Raw genomic sequence first — 14,202 nt, 5'->3', positions numbered from 1 at the left:
CTGATGGAGGACTCTCCTGAGCTCTCTCTGATCTGCCACATGGATGTGCACCATTCTGAGCAAATGCAGCCACAAAATGGGCTCAAAACTCCTCAGGGTGAATTTCTATTAATTGGACTAAGGAAAATTGTAAAGAATCTTCCTTTGGGACTATGGCACAGGCAGGAGAGCTGGCAGGTGGAAACACAACCACAGGATGGGAACCTTTTTAATCAGAGTGTCTGCCTGCATCTTTCTCCTCTGTATCTCCTGTAACCACTGTAATTGATTTCTTGGCAGTGGAAATCCTTTTGAACTCAAGTTCTTAACAAGCCAAAGGAGAGCACAGTGTCAGGTTAGTGCTCTTAATTGACCAAACTGTCGTTGGGGTTGCTCCGTACAGCAATGATTCAGATCTGGCCATAAAAGCGGCACTATTACCAAGGTGTGGGGTGTGGGGAGCTGCAGAGCTGAGGCAACTGATGAAAAGGCAGCAATACTAAAACAGACAGTGAAAGTGGTGCCTATAGCTGGCTGTGTTTGACAAGTGAATAGTTTCCCCTCACCAGCTGCTTTCCTGGGACAGAGTTGTGTGATGCTGTCAGCTGCTGGCTGGTTCAAGCGTGTTGTGCTGAAGCCAATCTTTGGGCAAGATTTTGGCTGCTGATGGACAGAGGAACAGGTGACTCCTTTGTACCTGGGTGGGAGGGTTGGAGGCATTGATCGGATGCTGAGCAGGGAGAGATAAGTGGTTCACTTTTCCATGCATTTAAACCCTTTTCTCTTCCCTTGTTCTGTTGGGGTTTTTGTTGTTGCTTTTTTGTTGGTTTGTTTCAGATGAAGAGGGCTTTCCTTTGCTCTGTGGACAAATTACTTCAGCTGCACACAAACCCAGGGGCTTTTAGGTGTCCATTGCCAAGTGCTTGCAGAACTGTGGGATGTGACGACAAGCAAACAAATTCCAACAAAATACTGATTTCACCAGTATAGTGATATTACTTCTGTCTTATTATCCCCAGCCCCAATGCATGTTATGGACTGGGGCACATGGAAACCCTTTCCCCTGGACCCAAAGAGCATCTTTTAGTTAGAAATAAAGTGATGGCATTGCTGAAAGGATGGAGAAAGGAAAATCTTCCCCTGACTTGCTATATCTTTTATCTCAGCTGTGGGAAACAGGAGGCAGTTCTTTTAGTTTGGGTTAATCAGTAGGAAGAAAGCCATGCTCTGGCTGGCAGTGGCATGAAGGAGGGGCCTGGTTAATGAGAGAGGAGGATTTTTGATGATAGCTCAGAAGGCAACGGCCAAGTCGTGTCATCTTTTGTGTGCTGGTTATTAAAGCCACAGGCAGCAGTGGGGCAGGTCGTGAGGAGGGTGAACAAAGTTTCCCTCCTGTTCCATCAGCTGCTCTTAATGTGCACTGCAGAATTTGGGAAACAAGAACTGGGAGAGGGAAGTGAAATTCCCAGTGTGCACGCTGACCTCAGAGCAAAAGCGTCTCTGCACATGCTTTGAGATCTCTCCATTGACGTTTAGTGCAGGCCTGGACCTCGTTATCGCTCTCTTTGAGCCATTCTATAAAAAGTACCTTGATCTATTTAAGAGATAGGTATTAGCATGACGTGGGCGGTTTTTTATGTCCTCTAATCTTCTAATTCTGAAGTGGAAGATTTGAAGTGTAACGTGAGAAGAGGTGCTGCAGGAATTACTCTCATCCTGTATGAATTTACAGCAGCGAGTATATCTGGATAGCTGAGCCCTGTGGGTTTCTCCAAGAGGGACTTGTAGGCTATCTGAGGTTTTCCCACTGCTCCCTTGTTGTAACCCCATGCTCACCACATGGATCATGAAATGAAAGTTAATGAAGTGAAACTTGTCTTGTAATTTTGAGTGTTGTGCTTACCTGTAAGGTTTGACCTTTTTCTTTTTCCCTTGGTGGGGCTGGGGTGAGGTATTTAAGACTCCAAAAATCTGTTGTAAAGGAGTGTGACAGGAGACAGGCTCTTTCCTGGGAAAGCAGAGCTGGCTGTGAGGCATGAGGGATCACAAACAAATGATCCTTGGGCTTTGCTCCTGGGAGTTGGATGGGTTTTGCAGTTTGCCATGGAGATATGGTTGTTTTCCCTCTACCTCTGCTGGTCATACCACTGCTACTGCTCCAGGACTTGTCCTTATGTTTTCTTGAAGGGGCTGGCTGGTCTCTCTATTTGTCACAGGAGGGAAATGACACAGCCCATGACTACTGAAAGAAAAGGGCTCAGCTTGGGCAGTGGAGTTGTGTGGCCTGGGAAATGGAACCCTTCAGCTTTATCCCTGCCAGCTGGCATCTTTTCCACTGCTCCTTTTCTCTTCAGTGCCACAAACCCATAAAGCACACCAGCCTGTCATTGTCCCATGGCCTCTAATGCTTGGCATGAGCCCTCAAGTTGTAACCACGGCCTGGTGTGGCTGGAGGGGGTGAAACCACCTGGACACTGAAGGGCTTTGATGGAGCTGTGAGTCCCAATGCCAAATTCTTGTCCACTGCTTGGTGGCCCTCTGCATTGATCGTAGCATTCAAGGAAGGGGTGCTGAGGGGGCAAACAATCCCAGTGTTTATTCCAGAACTGTACAGAATACAGGAAGGGACCATGGGGGCCATCTAACTCCCTTCTGCATTAGGTTTGGCCTAAAGCACCAGATATGTTTGATCTGAAACTGAGTCATGTTTGCATAGAAAGAAGCTTAATGAGAGCCAGAACTTCATTGTCTGAAAGTAGGCAGAGACACAGATCTGCTTTGCTGAAAAAGACAAACTATTTTAAAAGATGTTTTTGGAAATCTAGGCAATCTTCTCAGTGCAATGTCTCAGTGTAAATTCAAAAATCAATTACTTTCTTTTACTCTAAACAATGATTAAGCTGTTCAAACTACTTGGCAAACAAACAGCTGCAGCATCCACAGAATGAGAACTTCTGGAAAGGACCACAGTGATTGCTTGGATACTTGTTTTTGATTAAATTAGAATACACATATATTTTCCCCCCCTCCTCCTTTCCTCCAGTGCTGAGATGGGTTATGCAGGAAGCTCTGAACTTGTATTTTACATTCCTGTGCCTACCTCTGAACCCATCAAATATAAATATTTGAAGGTTTGACTTCAACTGTTCCCTGTGGTTTCTAGATTCCCAGATGAAATGCTAAACTGCCTAAAAGAGTCTGAAGATGAAACAAACTCATCAGTAGCAAAGCAGACCTGAAGATTACATATTTTGGTAATTGATAAAAGCACCACCTTTTCAGACCCTTCATAAAAGAAAGAATCTGTGTATTAAAGCCCCTGACTATCTGGCCAGACTCTGTAGCCATAGAAATCAAAGGCAAACTGTCAGTTCTCCTTCTGTTTTCCTCTCTTCTCCAGGTGGCAAACCTCTCTTTAAAAAGTTTGTTTTAACTCCTATGGGAATCTAGAAGGAAATCCTGGAAAACAGATAGAGGTTAATATTCTTGATTTGCAACAGAAAAAGCAGGGGCAGAAATCAAGGTATCTGGCCCATGCAAGGCTGAGACAGCAGGGTGATGGTTTGTCAAGACTTTGGGAAAGTAGCTCTTAATTCCTCACTGTTTGGCTCGCGTCTCTTTTCCTTGTGCAAGAACCCTGCATCCCTGCATAAATCAACTCAATCTTCTTTGTAGTGGATCATTTTTGTGAGCACCATGGTTACATTAATTTTTAACATGCAACGTGTTCTCACCCACAGGCTGAATCCATGCTAAGAGGCAGGGTCTGCTTGAGTCAGGGTATTTTGAAAGCCCTGTTGCTGCATGTGGTCTCTCCACAGAAGTGCTTGGGAGGAGTTTTCTGTTGATTCTATGATCTTGCTGGTCTGTGGCTGCATGGGATGTCCTGCAGTGGGTCACACAGTGCTCTGCATCCAAAGGGGACAGCATCCCTGTGGGACTGGCTGTGAGGGACAGGTACTGACACTCCACACACAGCACACCTCACTCACAGCTCCTGTTTGTGAGACATTTCAGGATATCTTTGTGCCTTCTCTACTCTGGGGCTGGCTAGAGAGCTGCCTGCCCTTCTGTGCAATCCAGAGCAGCTTTTCTAGCTGGACACAGCTCTGCTAGAGGTCTGGGCCCCAGTGGGAGACACAGACCCTGTGCCACAGCTCAGCACAGCAGTGCCTGATGCCTGCAAAAAGCAAACATCGTCTGCTTGTGTGTCATGTAATGGTGTATAGTCCCCTAAAGCTTATTCTTTTTGTCAGTTCTTTTTCCCCTTCTGGATTTTAACTTTCTGCTGCTACTTAACTTTGTAAAATAATGAATGACAAAAAATATGTTCTTAGAAATTCATGCCTGAGGCTGGGGCTTTTTCTAAGTAGTTTTGGCTCTTCAGAGGGAAGCTACTACTGAGCAAAAATTACCATAATTAACTACAGTAAACTGCCTGCCATTTGATGTCTGAGACTTAAAAGCTTCTGTTGGGATCCAGACGGTTTTTAAAAACAAGGCCTCAGTGGCCTAATTAAAAAAGAAAGGGGAGAGAGAGGGAAATAGGAAAGACTGGTGATAAATCTAAATAAATCACAATGAGCTGACAAGAGGAAAGGTAAGTTTAGCCTGACTTCTTGGTCCAAAAATATAGCCTTGCCCCATCATGTTTTTCCTCTGAAGCAAATGGTCCCCTGTTGCTCTGGATCCACTTCAGCGGAAAGGAATTTTGGATCAGTGTTTCTCAGAGCATTAAAATAGAGACATCCCCTTTAAGACTTCCAGTCTTGGGAAAACACATCAGATTTTGAGTAAGTTCACCCGGAGGCAGCAGCAGCCCTTGTGATGAATGTGGGCAGCACAAATATTTGTATAGCAATTAACTGTGCAGTGCAGTGATAATAACGCAAATATGTTTTTAGTGATAGTGCTTATAGCAGTTTAAATCAGGGCAGTAAATACATTGATTTCCTGGGGAATGTGCATTCACACCAGCAGAAGTCTCTCTCTGAGCTTGTAAGATGTTATGCTGCTTCTGCCTCTGTGGGTCAAGCAGGTTTCAAAGAATCACAGAATATGATAGATGGTGCAGTGCTGGTCACACAGGGACATCTGCACAATTCAGGCATCTTTCACCAGGGAAGGCTCTTCCCTTGCTCTTCTGCATGCTCAGAGTGTTTCTCTCCCCAGTAGAATGGAAGGAGTGAGCTTGCTTTTTATCATCTTGTGCTGTAAGAAGCCTGAAAAAGGAGTTCATGTAGTCATGTTCATGGACAGAGACCTCTAGAAGTGACCGTGGTGGGCTCCTGCTGCTTTCTAGATGCTTTCCAAGGGCTTTGTCTGATGCAATCAGTTTGTGGTGTGGTGTTGGAGGGTGTTTTCCTGTAAATAGAGAATCTTGTGGGTCAAATCCTGACTCACAGCACCACAGGGACCAGCCCCATCCTTGTGCTGTCTGTGCCTGGTGGGAAGGATCCCTTGAGACCATGAACTGCAACATTTTGCACTGTACCCGAGGTTGTGGCCAGCTTTCCAGCATGGTGCCACTGGACAGGCTTTGCTGCTGGGGTATCTGGTGCTGGGATGTGGCAGTGCTGGACAGCTGCAGTATTGGATGCATGTCTGGCTGTTTTGCAGGCACAAATGAAGGGAGCACATGCACAGGCTCTGCCCTCAGGCTGTGCTCAGGCTCTGTCCAGCCTGGGCTGAGGGTGGTGACCTCTCATGGATGAATGGAGCGAGCTCTGAAGGGGGATAGCACTACCCAAAGGGGCACTCAGGACAGAGCTGCCCTTCTCAGCTTCTGCACCTTGCAGCTGCTGGGTTTGCTGTGACTCTGCCTTGTCACACTTGTGAGGGGGAAGCTGACACCTGTGAGATGTGTCTTCCCTCTGAGCTCCACCTTGAACTCCTCTCACAGCCTCTTTCAGTGCTGCTAAAAGGCTCCAGGAAACGTGGGGCATTTAGAGCCTCACAACTACTGGCTGAAACAAAATAAGGAGCTTGAAGGAGTTTGCACTTCTGAAAGAATAATTAAACTTTGCCCTTGAGGAGAAAGGGCACTGAGTTGCAGCTGCCTGCTCACTCGAATGAAGGTTAGTTATTTCCCTAAGCCTTTTAATGAAAGGGATTGAGCTCACCTTTCTCAAACCCCCGATGCAATGGTGCTTTTCATAACTGTCCCTCTTGGCATTTTGGGTGGTGGGAGAAGCAATTTATTATCCTTCTGATGTTGATTCATCCCCAGTTGTATCTCTGATGTACAAGTGAGCTCTTGAGTTTGGCTCCATGAATCCTGCTGTTCTCCCTAAGTCCACAAATAAGGCTGTAACCATGGCAATTCTGTGCTGCTCAGACAAAGCATCAATGTTGGAAAGTCTTGGCCTAACATCCCTAAAGGGAAAAGCAAAGCTTTTCTTGCTCTGAGAGCTCAAAGCAGAGGAGGAAGGAGCCAGGAAGGGCTACTGGCCCCTGTTGGGTTGTGTCTGCAGGGTCTAGGCCAGGCCTGGCAGCCCTGGTGGCTCAGAGCAGAGATCTGTGACAACACTGTGCTGTCACAGCACGAGCACCTGTGCAAGAACAGCATGAGCAGAGAGTCATCTATGCTGTTCACTGCTATGCTGTGCTTCTGGTGATCTCAGAGGCTTCCAGAACCAGGCATCATGCTGCCTCCATATTTCTATGTGCTTAAAGTCCTGGGTCATGTTGTGCCTTCCTCCAGGCTGCATAAGTGCAGTGTGATCCCACCTATTAAAACAGGATCACCTTGGCAGTCCTTTCCCGTGCTGTTACCATTACAGATGTCATAGCTGCATCCTGCCAAACTTCCTCAAGGCAAACTCTGAGCACAAATGAGAAAAAGCTACTCTTTTGGCCAGTGCAGCCAAGATTTCCATCAAGTAGAATAAACTAGACCAGTGAAAATATGATTTCTTATATCCTATGCACTTTAGGAGAGAAATCACCTATTTGTCTAATACAAAGAAGTGTGAAATGGGATGTGCCATGTTTAAGGGAGGGTGCAGTTCAGTAGTGCAGCTGAACTGGTCCAATGTCTTTCCAATCCTGAATTTTTTCACTTTCCATTTGTATATCTTTACTAGAGCTACTATCAATTTTGATTTTGGTTTTGCTAGTCACCTCCTGCTGAGACAACTTAACTCACTAAGTTGGCACAAAACCAAACTTGGCTAAAAGTTTTCCCCCAGGCTAGAATAAAGGAAGTATATTCTGTCAGATGAGTGAGCTGAACTGGCTCTGTGGAGGGCCTGACACCAGGACATGGGAGGACAAGCACACATGGCCATTAATCAGGTTGGGGGAAGAAAGGAGGAGGGGTAGGGAAACTAGGACTAACTATTTTGGTGTTGAAAAAACCTTTTTAAAGTAGTCTTGTATGTAGCTGAAAGATGCCATTAGCTGTGATACCTGGCATTGTGGGAGACTAATCCTGTCCACAGATTTTCAGCCACAGTGGTTGGGTCACACAGATTGTGCTGGATGCTATGCAAAAGCCCAGCATGAGGACAGTGTAGTTGGTTTCTGGAAAAGGGATGGCCTTGGAGTTAGGAATGGTTTTGTCTTTCTCCCAGAAAGCCTCTACAAGACTGCTTACACGATTCTGCCTTGAACCTAATTATTCAACAGAAGCCCCACATGGAGCTGCAGTGTATCCTAGCAGAAGCAGAGGCACGGCAGGGTAGACCTATTTTACCTCCCTAAACAGCATTAGATGTGGCAAAGAAAGCAGCTGTCTAAGCTACAGTTGTTACAAGCTGTTTTCCCACCTCCTACTTACCCTGTGAGATGATAATGCCTGCAAAACGCAGCGGTATATGTACAGTATTTATGTGCTATAAATTATAGCACTTACTGTGAAGTGCACTGTCTGTGCACAGTACTGTGTACTGTGGAGATGGAGCTCCCTTTTCTTGTTCTCTGTCTGTTTGGGATATATATTGCCTTTCTTGGTAGAAAGGCAGGGCAGCAGCTTACACCTGCAGCAGCAATTTCTCCTAGGAAGTCAGACACAGGTCTAGATCCAGTTGGAAGTGACTTGGTAGCTGGAGAAAGTACTTTGGGGTAGGGGTGGCAACTTCTGGAGGTTTGTGATGGCCCTGGATCCTGGAGATGCAGGGAAGTGTAGAGGACAAGAGATTAATTGTACTTGTTGGTAATCCTAGGGTGATTTGGGCATTTTCCCCTAATGATCTCATTGTTGGAGGGAATTGGATATGGGGAAGTCCATGGTTCTTGCTTTCTCCTACCACCTGCTGGGGACTGAATAAATTTCTGTGGCTTTAACTTGTGAAACAGGCTGCCCAGCATGTAAGGGGCAGTGTCATGAGCCCTGACAGATGTCTGTGTGTCATACAGGTGAGATCTTCTGTGGGCCTATCTGCCAGACCCAAACCAGTGCACCCAGAGGTGGAAATGTGGTTACCACAGGATCCATACACAGGCAGTGCTGGAAAAGGTCCCTACCTTCAGCACCTCCAGACTGAGCCTGAATAGCCTGAATAGCCCTCCTGTGGCTGCCCAGCAGAGCAGTGTCAGGAGTCCCTGCACATGCAGTGCTTACCCTGTGCCTTACTGTTACGCCCTGCCCATGTGCCTTGCCTTGGAAGAGGATCTGCCTTGTGCTTCATGCCAGAAAATGCCCAGTTTCAGCACTAACACAACATAAACTGCAGGTTATTGATGTCAAGTGGCTGAAATTTCACCAAATTTGAAACTTCAGGAGCCAGGTGCTGGGCTGCCTTGTCCCCAACACTCTGCCAAAGCACCTGCTTCTGAGCACCATTCCTTCCCTTCCTGAGCATCTCGTGCCAAATGCAATGCTGTCTGCAGCTCCTGCAGCAGCTCCCTGAGGCACACACTGTGTGTGGATATGTCCTGATGTCTCCTCTTCGTCCTCTTCTACATTTATGCAAGTCCCTTCTCTCATCTTTTCTCACATTTCTCCTCCTTTTAGCAGCTGAAACAGCAGAGTGAGAGGTTTTTGAACTCTGGCTGAACTGATGGGATCTTTTCATAATACTCTACATTTCCGCAATTAGTTGTGAGAGTTTTTTTAATCTAATTTTATTTATTTTTAACAGGCACTGCTCCTAGATTTACTGAGCTGAATGCAATTTCTTAGCTTCATTATTCTGTTGCAATAGGTCTGCTGGCAAGTTTATTAAGCAATAAGGGATGAAAGGCAGCAAGTTTCTAGGTAGTTATAGTGTGTGTTGTGTAGTGTTGATAAGGCACAAGGTCGAAGGCTCATAACTTTAATCACTAGAGGAAAACACCCTAGAGAGACAGGATCTTATTGGTATAATGACATGGAAGTGAGTAATGAAAAAGGAACTGCTATCAAAACTACCCATTCCTCTTTGCCTGGAGAAGTTGATGGTTGGGAGAGATCATTTGTAGAATTGCTCTAATGTCACATCTATGGCCATCTTCCCCTCACAGATTATGGGCCAGGCGTGAACTTGGAATGGAAATCCCCCAAGCCAGCTCCTTTCTATATTTGCTAGCTGGAGAGAGCTCTAGGTTTCTTGATGAAATTCATACTGAGGGGCTTCCTCTCCCTGCAGAAACCCTGCAGCTTTCTGTGTGTGCAGGGGACTGGTCAGAACTTGTGGAATCTGGCACGCTGCTGGTGGTGGCCCAGCCACTGTGGCTGTGGCTTCACCCTGTGCTGCTGCTCTTCTCCCCTGTCCAGATCCCACTGATGTCCCTCATGATTGTAAAGAAACATCATTATCCTTGGGCCTGGCTGCAGCTGCAGCCACACACTGTGCACAGGGACTCTGCTTTCCCTAAGCAAGCAGGTCATGGAATGCTGTCTCTCATTCTCACCCTTAGGTGCTGATGTGAAAGCAAACTTTGAGATTTTTGCTCGTGTGTCTACTTTGCCACTGGTCATCACTATGATGGTTGGCAAGTCATGTCACAGGTACCAGTTTCCCATCCTTAAACACACCCTGTGTATCTGGGCTAACAGTACATCATAACATAATCCAGTTATTCCAGGGTGAATTCACAAATTTTGGAGGATTAGAGATGTATCCTTTAGAAATCCTAAGTGGTAATATTGTCTCCCTGTGGAGGCTGTTAGGAATTGTAACGTGACATCTGAGGGAAAACTACCATTATAGCAACACACAGAAACCAGATGGGCAAGTGATCCACACAGCTTATGTCAAGAAAACAGGAAACATCTGTCTCTGTGGGCAATGGAAGAAATAATTAATGGATCCATGTACAGGCTGTGAGATTGATAGCTGTAATTTAGCAGTGGCTGTTCAGCACTTCTATCAGCAATGACAAAGTGGCCTGCAGTGTTACCTGTATCTTAATCAATCTCTTGATCACATCATGGAAGGGGGCTGGGGTTACCCTCTGGAGAGAGAGATCTTAAAAAACCAAGCAGCAGTGAAACACAACCATATGGAATACCATATGTGAGGACAGCATCTGCAGAGGGCTTCATCTTTTCTTTCTCATATTTTTCCACTTCTCATCTTACTGAATTGTAAAGGGTTATTATATTAATATGTAGATCAGCTTCACAGCCATAGCTGAAAAGCCTGCTACTGTAAATCAAACTCCTCTGGCAGGGAAACCTGAGCAGCAGAGTCCCATGATGATGTCAGAGAAGCAGAGGATTTCTGATTTAATGCTCCAGTGTGCAAAGTCTGGCCCTGTTACAGGGGATGGAGGCTGGTGGGGAGCTGTGCATTATGTGGTTTAATGTTGTGGGACCACCAAGGTCGGTGTAAATTTCTGGCATTACAGGGCACTGTAAAGTCAAAGTGTTCATCCTCATTTTGTAGCTCTCCATCAGTTGACTGGAATAGTCTGAGACTTTTGTAGGTGGAGTGATTTGACAAGGGTTAAAGTGCTCAAAAGCTTGTCTGTTACCCCAGCCCTACACCCCAAAGATTTAGTGTGAGAAATCCTCTGACTGCTGGTGTTGCTGGGTCCATCCAACACCCTGCAGTGCACCAAGCCACCTGCAACGTGCTGCTGGCTCAGAAAACAGAGCTCTCAGGAGTTTTCTCCACCTGGGCGGTGGGAAGAAGCGGGATATGGCAGAGCTGGGCATCAGAAATAAGGAGCTGCAGGTCTGTTCTTGATCCTGGTTCCTCGGGGAATTTCCAGTGATTCAGTGAAAAGAGGAAGAGCAGGAAGGTGAGAGGGCATGTCCAGGAGGGAAGAACCCAATGTTGTGGGCACCAGTCCCTGGTCCTCAGCTGAGGATATTTTATGCATAGGTATTCATTGGTATAAGTGCACAACTGAAAAGCCTTGCTGAGGAGCAGCTGTAGTAGAAGCAAGCATGGAGCCTCAGTCTCCAAAATTCAACACCTGTGCTGAAATCCGTAGAGCTGGCTTTGCATCTGGAGAATATATTGAAACCATGTTCTCAGGTGACTGAGGGTGAGCTGGGCCTGTCCTTCTATGAGCTCTGCTTCCTGATGTGGCAAGGGAATTATATCTGACAGGTGTCATCAAGTTATTTTTTCTTTTATTTCTGTGTATAAGTAAGAAAATGGAGGGCCTTGCCTTTCACCTGACATGGCCCCAGTTCTGAAATCTAGTGTTGGAGAGAGACTTATTTTAAGGACAGAAAATTGTGGTTTACTGTTTTATAAGTTTGATTCTGTTTATAGCCCTTTTCTCGTTCTGTTCAACTTAGTGAAACAGATTTTCATCCAGAGTAAATAATGTAACTGTTCCCTCCAGTGGAACTGTGATGATTCACACCAGCTTGAGTTTGGTTCCACTAACCTTAACTCCTCAATGCAATCAACTCTAACATAATTGCACTCTCATACCCATGTTTCACGTCTTTGAGACTTCTGCGGCAATTTTACATAACCTGGGATAAGTTCAAACAAGATAAAACTTCTTTAAGGTCACCCAGCTTCTGCTGGGGATGGAGACAATTGGGATTTGATAAATCTTGATTTCCATATGATTGAAACTTCCTGAATGTGTAGGGTTTTTGGTAGCACAGTGGGTAGCCGATGGCTCTTTGTTTCAGTGCCTGGTGGCACTGGTGGCTTAGTGGGGTGCCCAGGTGCTGGCAGCATTTCTCCAGTGAGGAGCCTGTTGGGAGGGTTGGGGTGCTGCTGTCTGGCTGAGCTGCACTGGACATGTGGAAGGCAGTTTGGGAACAGCCCAGCATCTGCATCCTTTCCTTTGGTGTAATGTTTTGGTGCTGTGGTTAAACTGCAAGGATTTCTGGACAGGGGTTGTGCAGAACCATGGACATTGACCCTGTGCTGAGCAGAGTAAGACAGCTGGAGCTGATGGGGATAATGGGGAACCACAGTGTTTCCTGGGTGTGGGTGGGACTGCACTGATCACTTCCTTTGCATTGAAAGCCCAGAGTCACTAGTCAAGAAGGGATATGAAAGAAGGAGGGAGTGAATTGACATGATGGCAATGGATATTTCCTTGCCTTATCATCTGGTTCCTTCATCCACCTCAAGGTGCAGTTTTTCATCACACAGCCCTTTAACTGAATGCTCTCTCTTGCCTAATTCTTTTCTTGATGGCTCTGTTGTACAGTGAGGATGTACAATGGATCTTTCCATGGCTGCTGCAGTGACTCTGGCCAAGAACCCATGCCATGGCCCTCTCACCTCCAGGAAGGATTAGAGTGAGCAAGACAGAGGCAATGAGCCACAGTAAATTGAGACTGTAACATGCTACAGAGCTCTGTTCTCTAAATGTCCTCCTTTCACCAAGGAAGGCAAAGTGGTTTGGTGATGGATTTCATGGAAAGGGACACCTGAGAGCAGCAGCTATTTGAGAAGAGAGGTGTGCTTTATGGAGAGATTATGTTTTTGTTTAAGCTTGTTTGGATGTCAAGATGACAGCTCTGTAGAGATTCTGTGGACAAATGAAGTGAGAGCTAATGCTCAGCAAGAGCAATGCAAGCTTCCCAGGGGGTATGGATTTGCAGAACTACATGAAATCAGATTTCAGAGATCAGCCATGCTGAAAAGGTATTGACTGAAGATAAAACACAAGTACTTACCTGCTTGTTTTCTGCAGTGCTTTATTGCTCACTTTTGTTTGGCTTTACACTAAGTAAAGGGATCTTTGTATTGTCTCTCAATCAGGTCTACCCTTTGCAGGTCTAAAGAGGTCATCACTCTTTCCTTATACAGGAAAGGCTAAATTACACAGGAGAAGTCAAGGCTTCATTTTCTAAGTGTGGCAACAAACAACATTTTTCATGATTTGGCCAAATCTGCTGTGGACTGATGTGACTCCATCTCTTGAAGGATTTTTTCCCACATTTTCCATTAAAAGGTCAGAGAAGAAGTGAGGCCAAAAAAATGATGTGACCAAGTATTGCCTGCTGTACTGTCCCTGGCGGTGTAGGGGAATCATCTGTGGTTTCTCAACCACATTCCTGACCATGGACAGATGCTGCAAAGGGAACTTTTTCTGTGTGGGGCAGACTCTTCTGCGCCATGGAGGTTCTGAAGATTTAAGTTGATTTAAATGAAAATCCAAAGGTCAGGAATTTTCCAGAGAACCCCAGGGTGATTTTCTGAGGAACCTTGAATGACCATGGGCATGTAGAGACTGTGGCTGTTAGCCATGGACCACTGAGCTGGCAGAGGCTTGGAATGTGAGATCTGCTGATACCATTCCCATCTGGGAGAAGGCAAAATGGTGGCTTGGACTGGTATCAGCAAAATCCTGCCATTGGTGACAAAGCTGAGGGGTGGCTCGAGGTCTTTTCACCCTCTTCCCTGTGCTGCTTTGCTCTCTTTTCCCTGGGACCAAAAAAGTGCTTATGAGGACTGCAGCACAGGGCAGAGTCTTGCTTTGTCTGGGGAGGGAGGGAGTGGGGGAGTCTCCATGGCAGCCTGGACCATCAGACTTCTCACACCAGGGCTGCTGCACAGGAAGACCTGAGAGGGTGTTATGGGTATCCTGTTAGACTGCTAATCCTTGACATGCTCACCTGGGGAGTGCAAGATCCAGTCTGTGTTTCTGGATACTCTCTAAATCCCCTCAGAGCTGAGAAGAAGAGGGTCATGACTCCATTTTGCTTGAAGTCAAAGGAAAACTCCTACTGACCCCAGTAATTACAGATCAGGTACTGTTCTGTCCCTGCAATCAGGCCTTCCATCTGTTTTTCAATACAAAGCATCAACTATCCCAGAAAATCCTATCCCCACTCTCAGCAGCTGGGGTCATGCAGGACTCATTAAAGAA

The sequence above is a fragment of the Cyanistes caeruleus genome, chromosome 8, assembly GCF_971803275.1.
Source record: "Cyanistes caeruleus chromosome 8, bCyaCae1.hap1.1, whole genome shotgun sequence".
Lineage (NCBI taxonomy): Eukaryota > Metazoa > Chordata > Aves > Passeriformes > Paridae > Cyanistes > Cyanistes caeruleus.
The sequence above is the reverse complement of the archived record's forward strand: the minus strand, read 5'-3'. Positions refer to the sequence as shown.